This window comes from Adiantum capillus-veneris, chromosome 15 (genome assembly GCF_014529385.1).
Source record: "Adiantum capillus-veneris isolate H3 chromosome 15, ASM1452938v2, whole genome shotgun sequence".
Lineage (NCBI taxonomy): Eukaryota > Viridiplantae > Streptophyta > Polypodiopsida > Polypodiales > Pteridaceae > Adiantum > Adiantum capillus-veneris.
In genome coordinates, this window is record NC_140945.1 from 88,473,706 (window position 1) to 88,494,191 (window position 20,486).

Sequence of the window (20,486 nt, forward strand, 5' to 3'; positions counted from 1 at the left end):
TGTGTTACTAGGGCATGCACCCGCCGTTGCCGCCGTTGATTCAAAAAGGTCAGTCGATAGAGATGATGTCCTAAGACCTAGCACCAAGAGAAGATGTGAATCGGTCTATTTTTTTGGGCCGTATTTCTTGACCTGGAGCCATACAATCCATAGTTTTTCAGCATTGAGCAGCTCATCCGTGGGACGGAGGACGACTACACGAGTTATAAGCTAGTGTTGAATGTGGACAGACGCACAACGTCCACTTCATGTTGTCGTAAGTACAGAGAATCAACAGAGGCTCTCATATTGCCTAAAAAAACAAGGCGCAGGCAAAGCCATGGCCACTCATCGTCCGCCCGCGCGGACACTACAAATTTTAGACATTTTCTCACTTTGAGAAAAAGGTCCTTTTTCTACCCTTTTTATCACCCTAATGGGTAAAAAACTCAGGAAGTGTGAATTATTTTTCTCATTGCTTTTATTTTTTTTTCAATGGTTATTTTTCTTATCCATGCATCAAATTTTCTCATTCTCAAAGTGAGAATAAATCTCTTGCAAAATAAAGTAGTGATGTGAAAAATAATCAAGCTCATAATTATTATTGTCTTTCTTCAATTCATAAGAGAAAAAAATTTTGACGCGTAATAATTGTTGGAACAAAAACCAAATTCACAATATGAAAATAATTTTCACTCAAGACCTTGCAAGTTCATGGTGTGAATTTTTTCTAATCGAGGCCCTTAAAGATTGTACTGCACCATATAATTATTTTCATTCTACATTTCTATTGCTAATGCAAATATTTTTTACTCACACATCTTATAATAATAAATATTTCCTCTCTTAACCGAGAGAATTATCAATCTTGAGTGTAAATTATTTCCACTTGTGACATTGAAAATTATTCATTCTTAAGTTGATTTTTCTAACGAGCTAATTAATACATTGGAAGGTAGAAAACCAGTGGAAAAATTTTCTAGTTGGAGCCTTGTCCTTATTTTCTAAGCAGAAGAGAGACATTAATGGTCACCGTCAGTGCAAAAAATTGAACAGGGTAAATTTTTTCACTTCACAATGACTAAAGAATCCTTATTCTCATATATAATTTTTTTGTAGTTATATTATTCACACCTAAAAAGTTTACACGTTAGAAACATTCACACCTCTCATATATTTTCATAGCTATAAATTTATCACATATGGAAAGGAATCTCTATCTTGTACGCATAAAACTATCCAAATTATGGGATAACTTCAATTCAAACATCTTTTATGGCTAGTTCTTTAGTATGAAAACTGCTAATAGTGATCAATCAACTATCATACAAGCATTCAAGACTATAACAAGAGCAATAATTAACCTGTCCCACAAAATCTTTTAGCTTTATAAGTCAAATATGCGCCTGCGCAATACATGTCAAACTGCCCAAACAAGATGTCAGAATTAACGACAATGTTTATCACCAAAGTTCCATAGTGAACTTGACTTTAAACAAGTTCAACTTCATCCTAACCCATATCTTTATCTTTGATCTTAACCTTGTTTTGCCCAATGTTCCAACGTACTAAAACATCCAATGCCTTTGAGTCTTGACATTCTTTCTTGAAATAAAATGATTCCTTCGGAGTAGTCCATTGCAACTCTTTTAAAAGTCAACTAGTTGCCGATACATGACATCTATGTTGTGCTCGCCCATCAGTTTAAGAGCTATCGCTTCTTTTCTTGTCATCTTAAGTGCCCCATTCTGGAAAAAATATATTACACTCGTGTAAGAACTCTGATAAAAAATCTATCAAATTTACAACGCAACACGCTCATTTGTAAGACCAAAGTTGTTAGTAGCAATACATGAGTCAATAATGTTATGAGAAGGAATCAAATTCCTCTTTTTAGACTTACAAACCTGCAATAAAATAAAAACAATTCACAACATTAAAACATGCTTGATTGGATTAGTATACCAAGAAAAGGGCTTGTACCAGGGTAGAGTTATTCTCTTTGCATCTAGCAGGAACTTTGGTAACTCTTTTAGCTTTTGCACTTTCTCTTCCTTCTCTCTTCAAAAACCATTCCATCTCAAAAACATTACAAAAATAGATATTTGAAGTCTCTACAAACAATTGACAATGAGCAGACCCTTGAAATGATGAAATCATTGTGATGATTTCTTGTTTGTGAGATCCTTTAAAGGCTGCAAAAACAAGAATTTCTTGAGCCCTTTCAAGGGGGACGCCCTTTAATGACATCAAACCACCAATATCATTGAAGGTCTCTTTGTTTCCACACTATAAGTAGACATATAGATACCATTCAAACACCATTAATAGATAGAGTTTGTTCTTCACACTTTGTGTTTGGGACAATTACGTTCAAGCACATGACCTTTGGCTTATTTTTTGATATGGTAATGAGTAGTGTAGTATCACCATCCTAAAACAAAATTGACATTAGCATGCAAGTCCCAATATTTAGCTCAACGAGATAACAAACCAACGAATTCTTCCCATGTAGATGTCTCCATATCACTTCTGTCGTCAAAATCTACTAATGCATGGTTAAGCACCTATATAAACTATCATCTATAAGCAGAAAAGTAGTTATCAACCCATGAAGTAACCAATACTAAAATGAAATCCTCACAAAATACTTGATGATTGAAAATCCATGGTCTTAGCCAAATCAAACATCTTCCATGTAGACTATTCACCGACACCAATAAACATAGCCAAAGTTGAGGGATTGCATGTAATTAATTTTGTGGAAAAGAACACAATCTACCTATCTCACTTCTTCGTTTGAATGATCCAAGTGAATAGGTAGATTTGTGCTTAGAGGAGAGTCATTTCCAGAAATAGAGCTATGCAAAGTGGATACATGCAAGGCCCCTAGTGGGACTGTCTTAGAATGAACCTCCCAACCCCCCTTTATATAGCCCCTGGACCTCATTCCCTATCCACAGTAGCAGTTAGCCCCTTGGGCCTTGTCCTTCACCACTGGCGTTTCTGCCATTGGCATGATATTATTCCCTCCTTGGGGAAGTGTTTTCGTCCTAAAAAAGAAAAGTAGGAAACTTCTTCTTAAGAGCACGAATTTTTTCCCAAGTGGCACTTTCTTAATTAGATCGATCTTTCCACTTGACAAGAGCCTGTCGATGCACATGATGACACATACGTAAACCATGATAGTTGAGAATACATTCATGTTCATGTGGTTGGGTAAAAGGCTCAACAAAATCACCCAAAATTTGCTGGTCAACAACATTGTTGCTCCATGCAGGCATTTTCGACATAAACGGCGTAGATGAAAAATCGGATGAATACGAGAATGTAGTGGTAATGAGAGTTTGTAAGCTCGATCATCCACTCGCTTGAGTATCTTGAAAGGCCTACAATATCTCGGAGATAATTTAGATAGTATTGTAACCTAGGGAAGTGGAAGAGGTCACCTTCTCATTATCATGGACGTGCTTGTAATAGGATTAATTTTTGAAGTTCTTAAAGTCGAAAAAAATGTAGTAGGGCATATCTTTTGTTTAGCACGATTTGAAAGATTGTTGAATAGTCTATTAAATAGAGCTTATATGAATGAGTTTGAGATATTAAGAGAGAACATATATTCTTTATTTAAATAATACACTAAAGACGTATTTGATAAAGATAAATGAATAACAGATAGTCTATCTATGAACAGTAAAATTGAGATTTTTATTAATATTAGTATTTTATATTTATGTATTTTAGCTTTAAATGCATGGGTAGGATTAAAGTAAGTTGAAAAAGTAGTGGAGACCCAAAAATAGAGGTTTTATGAGTCGCAACCTAAGAGTTGCGTTTTCAGCCAAAGAAAGACGTTTTTCACAATTCTATGCGCGTTGCCTTGCAGACCAAACCTATTCCCGTCGTTTTGAGTACCTGGATCGCTCTGTTGTGAGTTTGTTTGTAAAAGTTATAATGAAAACAAAGAGAAGGGAGCAACAGTGTAGTATACACAGGGACAGACAGACATACAACATCATACAGTTCTCCGTGCTATCAACCAAGAAGTGGATTGTTTCTTCATGTTAGAGTATGGCAATTGAGATTATGAAGGTATACTTGGTGCGAAAATCGTGCAGGCTTTTCGAGGAAAAGAAGGATAAAAGCACTACGGGTGGTGTGTTTGGGGATCATTCACCGATCTCTTCTTCAGCGAGTGAGAGTGCGAGTGCGAGTGAGACGCTGCATGCAAGTGAACTAAATCTCGGGGGTGGTCGGGAGGTTCAAGCTCCGTACAACGGAGTGCGCCCATATTCAATTGCTTCTCTATTGTATCAAAACTCTACAAAAATCCGTCAATACAAAGATCTCTTTCTCTATCTTTGCTGCCTATATCTATTATTTTGTTCCTGTGACAATTGGTATCAGAGCAAGCGGTTGATTCTGGACATGGAAGTATACGAGAGGAGGATGAAGGAGCAAGAAGACCTAATTCGGCGACTACGAGAAGATCTGAAAATTGCAAATCGGGAGCGTGCTGAGGCTCTGTGGGGCAAAGCATCACGAGAGCTTGATATGTATGTGGACCTTCATGGCGAACATGAAGGCGAAACCATGCTATTCCACCAGGAAACAATAATCATCGTGGCGGCGCTGGGGCACCTGGCGGTGCTAATAGTGGTGATGGTGGGGACGATGATGGTGGACGTAGAGGTCGTCAACGCAAAAAAAGAAACGATGACGATATGGGAGAAGTGACAACCAAATCATTCTTAATGAAGGATAAGTTTAAAGAGTTTGATGACATAAGAAAGATTTGCGAAGATTTAGAAGCGTGGATTATAGAACTCAAAGATTTGGATTATAATTTCAATATCGAGAACACGACCACAAAACTTTCGAATGTTCGAGCAAGGTGACCGATAAGACAATACGTACCAAGATAGCTCAATTGGAGACTTTTGGCGATGCGTACGATAAAGGTAAGTCATCTACCCCTTCTTTGTGATGTTTTATGTCTTTGATATGTCCTTTGAAAGCTTCTGTGATATCAAATTTATGCGTAAAAGTTGAGATTTAAATTTGAATTTCTTAATTGATTTGGATAGTATTCATTGCTTCTTATCGTCTAAATTGATTGAGAAATTAAACTTGAAACTAAATCGAGAAGTTAAAAGACTTGTGGACTTAACCAGTGGTAATAATAGTTTCACGAAAGAGTTAGTAGAAAATTTATTTGTTTTTTTTTCTTTGAAGAGTCGGAAGCATAAAGATGATTTCTATATCAATATGCATGATGTTATCATTGGTATCAATTAATTAGATGATTGAAAATCATATTTTGATTGATTGTTAAGAAAGAAAAATATATCTTTAATCATTTGATGATGATAAGTCACAATCTTCATGGAAAGAAAGAGATTCTAAATCTAGTTTTGGCCATGGAATTGATAAGGTGACTTAGATAAGAGTGTGAGACGTTTCTTGTGTTTGCTAATGAGATTAAAGAAGAATCTGGGGATAAATAGAAAGAGAGTCACGTGAGATGCTTGAGAAAATGGATAGCGAGTTGGCCAAAATCAGGGGGAATATTAGAGAAGCTCAAAAGAGACATAAATTGTATTATGACAAGAAACATCGTGTTGTGGAGTATAAAACCGGTGATATGGTTAAGCTTTTTAAAGGTTATTCCTGAGAAGTCTCATTTGATTCTTGAAAAGGATAGAAGATTGTCTCCACGATTTGCTGGGCCGTTTAAAATTTTGAAGCGCATTGGTTCATTAGCCTACAAATTGGAATTGCCTTCTCATGTTAAAGTGCATCCTGTATTTCATGTGAGTTTATTGAAAAAGTATGTTTCTGATGTGCATCATGTTTTACAAGACAACTCTAATTTGAAAGATGACGGACCATTGACAGTAGAACCAGACTTAGTGATAGATAGGCGTGTTAAACATCTGAGAAATAGAGACATTGTGAAAGTTTTGGTTAAGTGACAGAACTATTCAGTAGAGGATGCATCATGTGTTGATCTTAGTGTTTTGCAAAGAGAATTTTTCTCTCTTTCTAACTCTGAGGACAGAGTTAATTTTGATAAGGGGAGAATGTAATATGATTAATTTTTGAAGTTCTTAAAGTCGAAAAAAATGTAGTAGGGCATATCTTTTGTTTAGCACGATTTGAAAGATTGTTGAATAGTCTATTAAATAGAGCTTATATGAATGAGTTTGAGATATTAAGAGAGAACATATATTCTTTTTTTAAATAATACACTAAAGACGTATTTGATAAAGATTAATGAATAACAGATAGTCTATCTATGAAAAGTAAAATTGAGATTTTTATTAATATTAGTATTTTATATTTATGTCTTTTAGCTTTAAATGCATGGGTAGACTTAAAATAAGTTGAAAAAATAGTGGAGACCCAAAAGTAGAGGTTTTATGAGTCGCAACCTAAAAGTTGCGTTTTCAGCCAAAGAAAGACGTTTTTCACAATTCTGTCCACGATGCCTTGTAGACCAGACCTATTCCTGTCGTTTTGAGTATCTAGATCGCTCTGTTGTGAGTTTGTTTGTAAAAGTTATGATGAAAACAAACAGAAGGCAGCAGCAGTGTAGTATACACAGGGACAGACAGACATACAACATCATACAGTTCTCCCTGTTATCAACGAAGAAGTGGATTGTTTCTTCATGGTAGAGTATTGAAATTGAGATTATGAAGGTATACTTGGTGCGAAAATCGTGCAGGCTTTTTGAGGAAAAGAAGGATAAAAGCACTACGGGTGGTGCATTTGGGGATCATTCACAGATCTCTTCTTCTGCGAGTGCAAGTGAGAGTGAGAGTGCGAGTGCGAGTGCGAGTGAGACGCTGCATGCAAGCGAACTGAAGCTTGGGGGTGGTCAGGAGGTTCGAGCTCCGTACAACGGAGTGCACCCATATTCAATTGCTCCTCTGTTGTATCAAAACTCTACAAAAATCCATCAATACAAAGATCTCTTTCTCTATCTTTGCTGCCTATCTCTATTATTCTGTTCCTGTGACAGTGCTTCTCTTGCGGTAAGTAAATCTTCAAGGTCGAAAATTTATCTTGTGCCCAACTATGCAATTCAACTTGATGTGTTGGTATGTCCACTCCCAAGGCTTCCCATAAAGGCGCAAACATATATAGAAGATTACTTCCATTGATGTTACTATTGAGTATGGTACGTGTGTATCAATTGGAGCCTAGCCTTTAACAAATCGAGTAACTTCCCTTGTATTCTAGAAAGAGATGCCTTTTAAGAACTCTTTCTTCATGTTTTAATGAAAGAGCACAAGATCTATGAGTGAAAATTGCTAGCTAAGCACATAATTGGCCTCTATTGGAGGCATGTGAACAATTGTAATAACAATGACCTCTCTCTCTCTCTCTCTCTCTCTCTCTCTCTCTCTCTCTCTCTGGAGTAAAAGGTGAAAGTAAAGGTATTGATTTAGGGTATCATCATCGATCATTTAGGGAAGAATTTGGGCCGCTATCTTTTCTCTGAGATTAATTGTCCTCTTTAATTTGTATATGAACGCGTGAGGCTCATGTTACCCACCCTTTACATCTTTAGTATTATTTCTCATATCCCCAACTATGATAGATTGGTTAATATAATAATATGTCTCTCTCTCTCTCTCTCTCTCTCTCTCTCTCTCTCTCTCTCTCTCTCTCTCTCTCTCTATGTACATCCCTCTTTCACCAGTTTGTAGCGGATTGGTCTCATGGGTTATTTTGGCCTTTTGAAGGAAATAATATATTAAATGATTTCATCAACCCCCCACCTCCCCTGCCCACTGCCCGTCCTTGTTTATATACTTTAGATATGTTAAGTAGAGTTTCTTTCGACTCTAGTAGCACCTCTAGATTCATCTTAGTATCTCTTTTGTACCTCTTGAAGATGTTAATATATCATTTCATCTCTCTCTCTCTCTCTCTCTCTCTCTCTATATATATATATATATATATATATATAGCACCCTTGAAGATCATCGATCATAGTCAATCTCGGATAGCTTTCTTGCACCTTGTGCGATGCAAGAAGCGAGTGTTCCGAGCTCAGATGGAGTGGGACTTATACCAATTTTTCTTGAGAAGAGACTCAGGAGAGGCATGGCGTCTCTTTCACAAGCACTCTCCTCCCCTAGTGATTACTTTTTTTGATGTATGGAGTCAGTATGCAACATCCTTATATGTGTAGACACCCCTTCCAGATCATCTTGAGCCATGTCCATGTACTGCAAGTACCTTCTTTACCACTGAGATGGTAAAGACAACCATTGACAGGATGAAGACCAAGAGAGCGTATGATCATGAATATGGTCTAGTAGCAGAGCACTTTATACATGCTAGAGATATGTTGACAAAGGTTCTTGAAGTCACGTTCAATCGTGCATCTATGAGGGTCTAATTCAGATCTTGCCCATCTTCAAGGTAGGTGATCCTACGAAGGCTAGAAACTATCATACTATTATGATTGAACACACATTGACATGGTTGTATGCATCTATCCCTAAGCAAAAGTTGAGGATCTCTGTAGAGAGTGAGGGTGTACATGTAGCACGACATGAGGATTTCAGGAGAGGCTTCTCTACTCTTGACCACATTCCGACACTTACAGATATCATCAAGGAGGGGAGGCCACATGAAAGATGGATTTATTATAGATTTGTGGATTTGCAAAAAATCATTTTACAATGTGGTGCCAAGAGCCAAATTGATGCGCATGCTACAGGAGATGGGAGTAGAGGAGTATAAGCCACCTCATTATATCACCCTCTTGTACTAGGCACCCGTTGTATCAATGATCACAAATTATATTACCCTCTTGTACTAGGCACCCGTTGTATGAGAAATCACAAATATGCCACACAGTACCAGCTACTAGAACTCCTAGATTCATTTTTAGGATCTCTTTTTTGTACCCAAACATGGTATCAGATTCACCAATTTGTGTTTGTTTGGTCTCATAGGTTATTATGGCCTCTTGACGATAGTACTATGTCATTTCATTTCATTCCTGACTCTCTAGATTTTGGACAAACAGAGGAGCAACCACCACTGCAAAGCTCGGCTCATGCTCACACCCATAGTACTCTCATTGACTGAGCATTGGAGCTAGTGAGATCTAGATGCTTGTGACTAAAGAGAGGAGGTTCACAACATTGATGGGGACTACAGTAGAGGATTCGAGCCATACTATCTCGACATCTAGAGTACACACGAGGATAAACTCATGACCCATTAGATCACCCTATTGTAATGGACACCCATTGCATGAGTGATCACACATACCCTACATAGTTCTAGCTAGTAGCACTCGTATATTCATTTTAGCATCTCTGTTTTGTACTCAAACATGGTATCACATTCACTAGTTTGGAACGGTTTTAGTTTAATACGGTTTCAGTGGTCTCATAGGTCATTTTGGCCTCGGAAGGCACTAATAGATCATTTCATTCTCTCTCTCTCTCTCTCTCTCTCTCTCTCTCTCTACATTTCCCTCACCTTTCCGCTAACGTCAATCTATTTCCAAGCATGACCAGCAGCTCTTGATTTAAAATGTCACCTATTAGAAGCGGCTGATGATGTTGATCTTGGGAAAAATTTGCGATGGGAGCCCTGCGGAGGCCAGCTCCGCCCACTACTCCGGCAGGCAGCCATCCTTCGCCGCTAGCAGAGTGTCGTCGGTGCTGACTGTGGTGAGAACATTCTTGCCATCTGTGCTGGGCAGGGAGATAGTCCATACAGATGTGCCCATAGTCCGACGGCGCTAATGGATGCCCAGGAAGCGCAACTGTAGTTGCTAGTGTATATACTTGCCCTCCTTGAATGGCCAATGAGCATGAGCTGGTGATGGCACAGGCGAGACGGCGTTGCTGGGGAATCAGCTAGCTCGAACAATGTCTGCACTAGGTTGCGATGCACAATATGAGGCCAAGTCTTTCCTTAGCTAAAAGAATACTAGTGCTGTTCGCTTCATGATTACATTGTTTCTGTCAAGGAGTGGGGGAACCCGCCATGCCTTTCCTCAAATGCCACAAGTTGGGTGTTTATCAGTAGCGCCGGGCGCTACTGCTCCCTCTCATATTGGCACAATTTCTCAAAACAATATGGGCGCTTGGCCATAAATTTAGCTCGGGTTCAGAGCACGGCTTCAAAAAGGCGGCACCAACATATAATCTTTGTTTTCAAGCGTCAATATCAATGAAAAAGCAGTAGGCGAGTGGTGGGGTTGAAGGCTGCCATCACGTCCATGCACGTTGGATCACGACACACCGCATTTCACGCTGAAAAGCGAGTGAAGTGCAAGGTTTCCGAGGGGGGGGGTGTCACCAGTTTCTATGTGGGTCCGGTTATCAAGCACGCAGATTTTTTTGAATTAGACAACACCTTGCATGACTGGCGTCCCTTTCATTTTCCTTGCCTCCGACTCGTCTGAGCCCTCGGCCTTGGCCTATAGTAGTAGGCCGTGACGTTCTCAAGCTTAACATCATGGGAAAACGCCGCTACCTGTTGTACTAATTGTACCGCACCTAAGGACCCAGTGTGTGCATGGAATGTCCGTTTCTACTTACGAGGATTGCGTTTGTTTAATAGCCAAATAGGAAAATCTTGTTGTATATAAAAAAACCACAGCATAACAACTTGTGATCACGCTTGTCGTCGAGGATCATGTTGACTATGGACAAGCTAGTAAGAGAAACCCTATTGAGAGAGAGAGAGAGAGAGAGAGAGAGAGAGAGAGAGAGAGAGAGAGAGAGAGAGGGATGGTATGTTACATTAACACCTTCTAAACGCCAAAATGGCTTGTGTTGGTAGACAAAAACGCCTTCAGAAGGCCCGGGGGAAATGAGATAAATGATATATTATCTTCTTGAGAAGGCCAAACTGACCTATATTGGGGGAAACAAAATAAAATGACATAGTAACGCCTTCAAAAGGCCAAATTCATCTATGAGACCAATCTGTTACAAGTTGGTGAAAGAGGGATGTACAAATTGTGGGGGAGAGAGAGAGAGAGATGAAATGACATGAAATGGTATATTAATGTCTCCAAGAGGCCATAATGACCCATGAGACCAACCCATTACAAATTGGTGAATTTGATACCATGTCTCAGTATAAAAAGGAGATACTAAGATGAATCTAGAAGTATTAGTAGTAGGCATTGTGTGGGGTATGTGTGATCACTAATACCACGGGTGCCCAAAAATAAGAGGGTGTTATAATGGGTAGTTCATCCGGTCTCATCTGCATTGTGGATGTCAAAGCCTTCTTTGAATAGCACATGCAACATATCGTGTTGATTGTTGTTATCCCTCTGAACCTACCAACATCAAATCTTAAGTTGTTGTGACGATGAATGCACCACAAGCAGCATACCGTAACCCATGAGAGAGAGAGAGAGAGAGAGAGAGAGAGAGAAGGGATGTACAACTTGGTAGCTACTATAAAAATTGAGGATGTATAAGCAATTTGGAAGTATTGAAATCCACATATAGAAAGTGCATTGTGATTTTGTGTTGTAAGTATTTTATGTCTAATTATTGTTATTGAATACCTTGATTGAACATGTTCAAAGTTCCTGTAGGGCCATGGAAGAGAGCTCGGAAAATGTCATAACTGATTTAGGCGAGGTTGTGAGAGTTGCAACCCAAGAGGGGTTGAAATCATCTGGGCTAGTTGTAAAGGGGATGCACACATATGTTGAGCTTGACACAATGTTCTTCGAGAATTAGATGGCCAAGCACGAAGTAATTCAGTGCGAGGAACCACTCCCGTGGGTTCTCTTGTGCCAATTTCATGGTCACAAAGCTATCCGTCTAACAAGGAGAAACAAAATTGAAGGCCTGGTTCATAAATTTAGGCATCATGTGGCACATACGTGATGTGGATTTACCTTGCAAAAAGAAGTGCATGTTACCCACATATGCCATACTACACATGTGCTTCTTTCTACCATTGCACAATACACGAAACAAGGTGATATATGAAATGAGCGACACCATTTTTTGAATTTGGTTGCTAAAACCTGGAAATGTTGGACGTGCATGACCATGACTGGAAATAGGGGATGTAGTATTCGTTGTAAGAAGCTCCTCCTGGTCTACTCCATCTTTCAAGGTTGTTGTCGTGTTCAATATTAATGCATAACAAAAAGCTGTTGAGCTAGGGTTTTTGAGGAGAGTTGCAACCAAAGATTATCGGAAGAGAAAACAAGTGGCAAGATTTTGAAACATATTTGAAGATGCTTCGTGGAATGTCATTGATGCCAATGCCATGCCTACTTGTTTGAAGAAAGAGAAATTAAAATATTGATAATGTCACTCATTTTAGCACTCAATATTTCAACATTAAAGAGTTTATCACATTAGAAACCTCTGCTAAACGAGTGCTTAATTTGTATATAGCAGTTCGATACTCATTTTGGTAAAAGCGGCCCACATTTTATCTTGCTTGTAGTGCTCACGTTAGAGAGAGAGAGGGGGGGGGGGGGGGGGGGGGGGGGGGGGGGGGGATTTGTGCTCACCTAAAAGTAGAAAATGTTTGAAGCTATCAAAAGTAGACAAAGAGCATATATATATTTCATCTTTTCTTGTGGTAATTTTTTAGAAGTGGAAAAAACAAGCCATGAAAAATAGATAGTGCAAGATTTGAATATCTTGTTCAAGCGTCAAACATTATTTGCTCTTTACATACATTTCCCACCCATATGAAGGATGGCCACCCCGATGACATCACACTCATGTGGTAGCCGCATGAGCACATGTTGAAGCTCTACACCACATCAGCAAGAAATGTAAAAAAGATAACATAAATTAGGTTGATGTGAGCTCTATTCATGTGTTGAGGTAGAAGCACTCTTGAGATGGATTAAGGAGTTTAGAGATTTGTGCACTTGTCAGGCCCTTTCCAAAGTTTCAAGAGGACGGTGGAGCATAGCTTGAGAAGCACAGATGCATGGGCATTGGTGTAGAGAGAGAAACCATTCCACCAAGAAACCATAGTGGAAGCAACAACAAACCAGCTTAAAGATCCATCTTGGAAGGAAGAAAAAAGAATTCTTTTGTCCTTCAATATGGCTGTTGGTATGTACATAGGTTAAAGTTAGTCACTGATCCTCATAGAAAAAATTTAGATCGTAAGAAAAATACCTATTGTGAAAGATAGCTACTTAGAACTATTTAAGTGTGGAGCTCAAATAAGATAGCTACTTAGAACTATTTAAGTGTGGAGCTCAAATAAGAGTGAAAAAAATTATGAAAATATCCAATGAAAATAAAGTTGTGATTGTGTGCGAAAAATTCATGCCGTCATGTATAGTTGTATTGAAAAAAATTATGAAAATATCCAATGAAAATAAAATTGTGATTGTGTGAGAAAAATTCATGCCGTGTATAGTTGTATTAAAAAAATTTTCGTTGAAATGCTACTCGAAGGTAAGTAAATATACTCATTGCAAAAAAAACACATTAGCTTGTTTAACGTATAAATATTTACACGTAAGAAAGTTGCTATTTCTACCTAGAAATTTCTATTTTATGCTAGAAAAAAGTATAGTTCAAATTTTCACTCGAAGAAAAGGGATGTAGAAAAAGTGCCATGTGTAAAAGCCATAATATTTACATTCAAATGGAATCTAAAAAACGTTATTCACACTTTAGAGTGATAAAAGTGATATTTACACTCAATTTTCATAGGTGTAAAAATGTCTAAAACTTGTAGTGAGAGATGTGCCTCCATATTTTTTTCCTCAAAAGGAGCTCCATCTGGTCTACGCGTCGAACCCTAGAGGAATTTCATGGCTGTTCAAGCAGGGTCGTGAACTCATGGCTCTTTTATACTATATAGGGAGTCATAGCCCGACAAAGTATCAAGAGAAGCTCTCATTATTGCCATGAAAAAGGCGCGGGTAGAGCCTCTTCATCGTCCACGCGCACGCGGATGATGAAGGGGATCTATCTGTGTCTTTTTTTTGCAGAAGGAGCCATGGATATGGCTTGAGATTATGAATCACCACCAAAGAAAAGGCCTCCCCATCATCCGCGTGCGCAGATGATGAGAGGGCTCCATCTCCATTTTTTGGCATGTAGAAAGCCTTAGGATAGTGTTGGGAAGTTGAGAACTTTTGATAGCTATTGGATAAATTGAGGCCAATAGATGACATATTTCAAACCTTATGTCATGATACACACAAGTTGATCGGTAGATTTTATGGATCTTGTGCGTTTACGTGCGCAACGCTACAACAATCCATGGCATTCATGGCTATGTTTTCAAGTAGGGTCATGAACGCATGGCTCATTTACACTATATAGGGAGTTGTTGTGCATTTTTGTAATAGCATGATGCATTTCAATGGACATTTCTTGCATATAGCCAACAAATATGAAGTGTCCTTAGAAGGAATTTATGTGAAGGCGGCTTCAAAACATGTATGCCAACATTATTATCCACCACAATGTCTACACAACTTCGAGGCCCTTCAATTGGGTACACGCAAGTTGGAGTCTCATGCAATTTTGAGAGAGAGAGAGAGAGAGAGAGAGAGAGAGAGATAGCATTGAGCCACTTTATTGAAAGAAGATCTATGCTAGAAAGAGCACTCAATTTGGCCATGAATTCTTAATTAATCCATGGTCTCAAATTATTGTTTTTCTATGTCATTGAATGTCATCACAATATAGAATTTGGGGTGTACATAGTGCGGATTGAACTTAATTTTATAGGGATGAAATTATAAGGCTCCCATTGGAGGAGCTACTACGTGCATGAAAAATTATCAAACAACATTACAGGTAAATCAATGTATCTCTATTTAATTGTGTGCTTCCTCTGTTGACCAGTTTTGTTAAATATTATTAGAGTAGTAAGAGGTGGAGGGGTTTGCTCAGTCTTGTAGATCCATGTGCAAAGCATGTCAAGTGTAATTGAAAGATCATCAATTTGAGGCTAATCTCTCTCTCTCTCTCTCTCTCTCTCTCTCTCTCTCTCATACTCATAAACACACACACACACAAAGAGGTGTGTATTGTAGCAAAACATCAACAAGGCAAGAAAGGGGCAAAAAGGGAGGGAAATCAATGCCAAGTATGGGGTGAATTTGAATGAAACACATGCTAGGGCTATTAAGTAGTGAATCAAAATGGAACATATGCCAAGGCTATAATTAGGTTAGCATTGCAGCGTGCTCCTTGAATGTTCCCTCTAGATGGCATAGAATGATAAATGGTATGCTTGTAGGAAATCATTGCGCTCATATACCCCTCAGTCTCTTATGAGCAGACTGTTTATGATATGAAAGAGATAAAAGATGAGTTTCCAAGCTTAAAATCCCTTGAGCCACTATTGACTGCTGCTAATTGTTGATGGATCTTAGACTTTGTTCACATGGTAGGCGAGTTTAGCTTTTGTTCAAACGGGGCGTAATTTTTGGGCGAGAAATTTCTCGCGAGCGCTTTATAAGAATCGGGTGAGCGGATTCCCAAAAGAAGGGATAATCTACCCATCTATATCTCTCTTCTCTCTCTCTCTCTCTCTCTCTCTCTCTCTCTCTCTCTCTCTCTTTTCAACTAAAATTTGATTGTCGGTCCACGGCCAACTTACATTCAAACAAAAATCACCATGGATGCATTCAATACACTATTAATAAGACAAACAGAAGTTCCTTACACACAATCATGGTCTAATTCATATAGCAAACCCCAAATCTGTGTGTTCCATTGCATCAAAAGTAAATACATATGGGGGGGGGGGGAGGGATACATCATGGGTGAGGTGGATAAAAGAAGGGCGGTGGGGGGCCATATGCTTTGGGAGGAAACAAAGGTCGTTCCAACGGGCGCAGTGCACCAAATGGTGGGGGAACTCCTCCAAATGGTAGAGGGTATGAACTATATGTGGGGTGAGATAGGTAGTGAAAGAGGCAATGGATCAACTCCGGCCGGGGCCTCAAATGTGGAGGCAATGAATGCACTGGGAGATGGTCCAGTTGCATGCCATGCCAAAACTAGGGTCGTGAAAGTGGGATACGGAGCTGCTACTACCCCGCCATGAATGTTAAGTGGTGTCCGGAAAGGTGGCTCCACCGAATGAAGCTGCTCTATCACCTGCTTCGGTTGCTCAGCTACTTGATCTTTGGACCACTTCTATGAAACATCAATGTCGAGCCTAAATCGGAAGGTAGGCGTTGAGCTGGCTCTAGACAAGTACTGAAAAATGACCAATCCTTCTCACAACTGATGCAATGCCTACGTAGTAGTAAACATTGTGCTGCCAATGTCCCCACTCCTGCAAAAAAATCCAACACAGCATCTCTAATGTCTGTGAAGGTACCTAGTAGCCATCTACAAAAAAAAGTAATCTTTAGATTTGTTATACCTATAATTTTATAGGAAAATGAAGAAAAACTTCCAAAAAGTTTCTACCACCTGGAAAACACTGGTCTCCTCTCAACACCTCTACGATAAGGAATGCCCATACGATCAAGCGTCCCTTGTGTGGAATGTATACCTGGTAGCTTCTCCCACTACATGTCGTCATCTACAGAGAAGCCACATACATTTGCTGCAATCTCTCCATTCGCTCGATCATACCTCGAAAGCCGACACCCACCGATTCTAGGGGGTGGAAAAATGACCACCAGCAAAGTACCAACCTACGAATAACAATAAAACATTGTTATTTTGAAATGCAAACATCGAAGTTACTATTCAATATCAAAACAAAAAATAACATACCCCCTCTACATAGTCCGAAACATTCGTGCAACTAGATTGCGACAGCCGTATGTACAATATCCTCAACAACTAGAAATGAGCTCCCTCTGCCTTCAAAGTGACAATGGACAGATGTTATGCACGACATGTCACCACAACCATGCCATCAACCAAAAGAAACTCAGTTTCCAGAAGGAATGCAGCATCCACAAGCTCACTATCCCATTGGTTCCATAAAGGAACCCCACCCGTGCTAGCTGGATGTGGCCTAGTGTGTAAGGGAAAGGCCATGTACATCAAATGTACGCCACCCAATCTCAAGTTGGGGTTAATATGCCTTGCTCCTGATAGAGATCCCAAGAATCTACGTAATGACTGCATAGAACTGCATGCAATCTTTGTTAGCACTAAAATTGTGGACATAACTTTGATTGTAAATTAGTGTGGCTTACCTATCATTGCACAACACATCTCGAACATCTTTTTCCAAGCACTTGACGCTAGCATGCACTACAAGGTGGCATGGCTCTACATGCATATCTGTATGTAGCAACATAAGATCAAATATATCTTTCAAGCAATGCTAAAAAGAACAACACAAATTAGCCATTTTCACGTACCTAGAGGGTTTTCTCCCACAACTCTTGCCATGTCTGATAGGTCCTCTGCAGCCCTGCCATGTGATGGTGAACATGGAGGGGACGCCTCGATGCCCCCTACTGGTCTTGGAATGAAGGAAAGTGTCGGTACATTGCGGCTCATAGCACCAAGGCTATGAGCACTATCGCTGACTTCTACAAAATACTCCTCAACCACATGCTCGCTCTCACTATCACTGGAAACAATAGCCGTCTTCTTTCTCTTCCCACGTTGCCCATCAGCCAATGGTGATTGCGGGTCTTTCTTTGAGGCCTATTTCTTTTTGTCCGGTTTCTTTGATGTGTTTGGAGATAGAGCATCCTCTATCACAACAACTTTCTTCCATGAATCGATATGCTCCACTGTTAATTAAAATAGAACAGTTATTGAGCCCATGTTGTATTGCTACATGGCAAAGGTAAAAACTATATAATATGATACCTATGTATAGAGCTTTCTCTTCGCATGGGTACTCCTTGTCCGGGCAGTCCGGCCACCAAGGACACTTCAGCCACTCTCCCTTTGGCCGAAAGTTGTCTATCCACTCGTCAGGATATAAGCCTGTCTCCTCTCTCTCCGACATGCACCATGCATCACTGGGGTGCTCGAGAATGGGGAAGACAAGAGAATCTCTCCACCATCTACAAGACAGACCACAATGTTTTGAGCGACCAAGAACAAGATTAGTTTATCCTACTACATTATGAATTTGTCAATTAAAGATGTCAAACCTGTATAACAAGTGTCATGCCATGCAAGCAAAGTGGGGTTGCTCTTCGGGATCCTGTGTGGACTTGATCGGAGCACTCCATTTCTTGAAGGCCTTTTCAAAGTGCTTATGTCTATATGTCAGTAATGTGTGGGCAAGTGTGCAACCATGCCTCCCTTCAGACTTCTCGTGTTGGATAGCAACATTATGACTCTTGCCCTCCATTTTCCCGACCATCTCAAGCACTCTGCTGTAGCAAATAGTAGGTCACAACTTAGATTATCAACAAATTGCTAGTTGGTGCATATAATCACTAAATCTAAACTTTTCAGTTGCCACCAATACACGTGATATCAAAGCCACTGGATCAAGGCCTTTTCCATCAACCCTATGCCATTCTCCTTCAAGGATGCATCACCACCTTGGAGAAAATCAATCAAGCGACACTTCCTAGCAAAGGAAAAGCGAGACTTATTTTTCATTGCTACATAATAAAAAGAGAAAGATATCAAATGATTTAATTGAAATTTACTTACTCTTTCGGGCTAATGCATGCACGCGCAACCTCTGTCACTCTCGAGGGTGTCATTTTGTTGGTCTTCTCATCCCAACCTGTAAATAATATACATTTTTGGAAAAAATCGTTACCATTCTTTGGATTTTCAATGGTTGCTATCTCAAGCCCTTTGTGCGTGAAATATTGCTCTGTTTGAGATAGTGCTAGATTGATGCTTTCCTCGTATGCGTCAGGTGCCAACTCGTAGTCAAAACTCCCTTTTGATGGCAGTCCTTCCGTTTTACTACTATACATAACATAGAACTCTTCCTATCATTTGCCAAGGACACAATCAAAATACACATAATAAGATTTTGCAATCAAAACATATTCTTATTTAGCATTGGTTTCAAGCATACCTTCCAAATGAGTTGCGCAAGGACAACCATTGGCAATTTTAGCCACTTTAATTTGTTTGGGCCCCTAAAATTCAAAGCCCTTTCTTCTATTAGACGTGCTCTTTTGGGAAATTTCTGCAAAAGTGAAGTAGGGTCCGCCAAGCCTAGATTTCTCATCATGAAAATATCATGAGCAGTTGTGTGAGGCACTGAAACCCTTGTGGCCCTGTTTAACACTCGATTGTAATTTACATTTTCAAAAAATAAGATGCATTTACATTCGCAAAAAAACAGTTGGGCTTACCTATTGATCATTCCCAAAACCAATAAAACCTCCGTTGTCTCATGGGGTTGAAAATGAACAAGAACGCACTCAATCTTTGGTGCCTTTCAAATTGGGATGTCATTCTCGTTCATCCACCGCATCCATGCTTCTAATCTGTGCTTACCATCCCAAACCACAAAGTACCTCTTGACCATGTGACTAAGCTCGGGGATTTGACGAAGCTCCTCATCCAAATCATATGACATTGCAAGATCTCTTGAGGTGTGACCATGATGAGAAAATTGCTTATGATCCTCCCCAGGAATCGGTTCACTAAGAATAGATCCTGCCATGGTTGGTTGGTACCTTTTGTTTGCAATGGAGATTTGCAAATCCACCACATGATCATCATGCGTGCGGATGGTGGGGTTTGAAAGAAGTCGACATAGAGGCAAGTGTGGAATTTTTCCATCATATGGAGCTCTATGAAAATCCACCCAGCCCAAAGAAATGTGCTTGTCAACGACATTTCCAAATGCTCATCTCTTAAATCTTCAATTGTGGTAGCAGTTTTCACACGATGACTCAATCCTCCACTTGATTGTGTTGTTCCATCCACTCCGGTTACGATGGACACAATCTGATCTAAAGAACCCAAGGCTTGAGATTGTTCGGTCTCTTGAGTGCATCGTGGAGGGACTTCTTGCGATGTAGTAACATCAACCTCATCCACAACACCAATATTTTTGGATTGATTTCTTGTTCTCGTACTTGGGATAAAGAATTAAAGAAGATAGATATAAGTATGAATTATGAGAAATTGTAGCTAAGAGTTTGAGAAAGAAAGGTGAGCAAAAGAGGACTTGACAGAGAGAGATTTGTGCAATACAAGAAAATAGAGATGAGGAAAGATAGAGAATTGTAAAGAGTATGCGAATGCTCTTTATAAAGCTTTTAAATTTTATTAATTAAAATTAATTTTTTCATTTAATTAATTTGAAATGTGTGTGAGCGAGAGGTGGGTGAAGGTGTGTCTGTGTGCGTGCACGCGCGTGTGTGTCTGTACGTGTGCCTATGTGTGGGCTTGTGTGTGTTGGCGTGTGCGCGGCTGTGTGCCCCACACAACATACACACACGCATTGGCATACACACGCTAGCATGTGTGTGTTGTGGTTCTGCCACTAGATTCATGAGCCCTGAAGATATCAACATCTGCCAGAATTGGTTGATGGATAAACATGTTCTCATTTTGGCTTAACCCTAGCACACGCAG

The 20,486-nt window shown here is 39.6% G+C and overlaps 1 pseudogene; it reads right to left on the reverse strand.

Annotated features, from left to right (window-relative positions):
• Window positions 1-1,491: 1,491 nt before the first annotated feature.
• On the reverse strand, window positions 1,492-17,468 carry LOC147441031 (uncharacterized; annotated as a pseudogene).
• Between the last annotated feature and the right edge of the window lie 3,018 nt (window positions 17,469-20,486).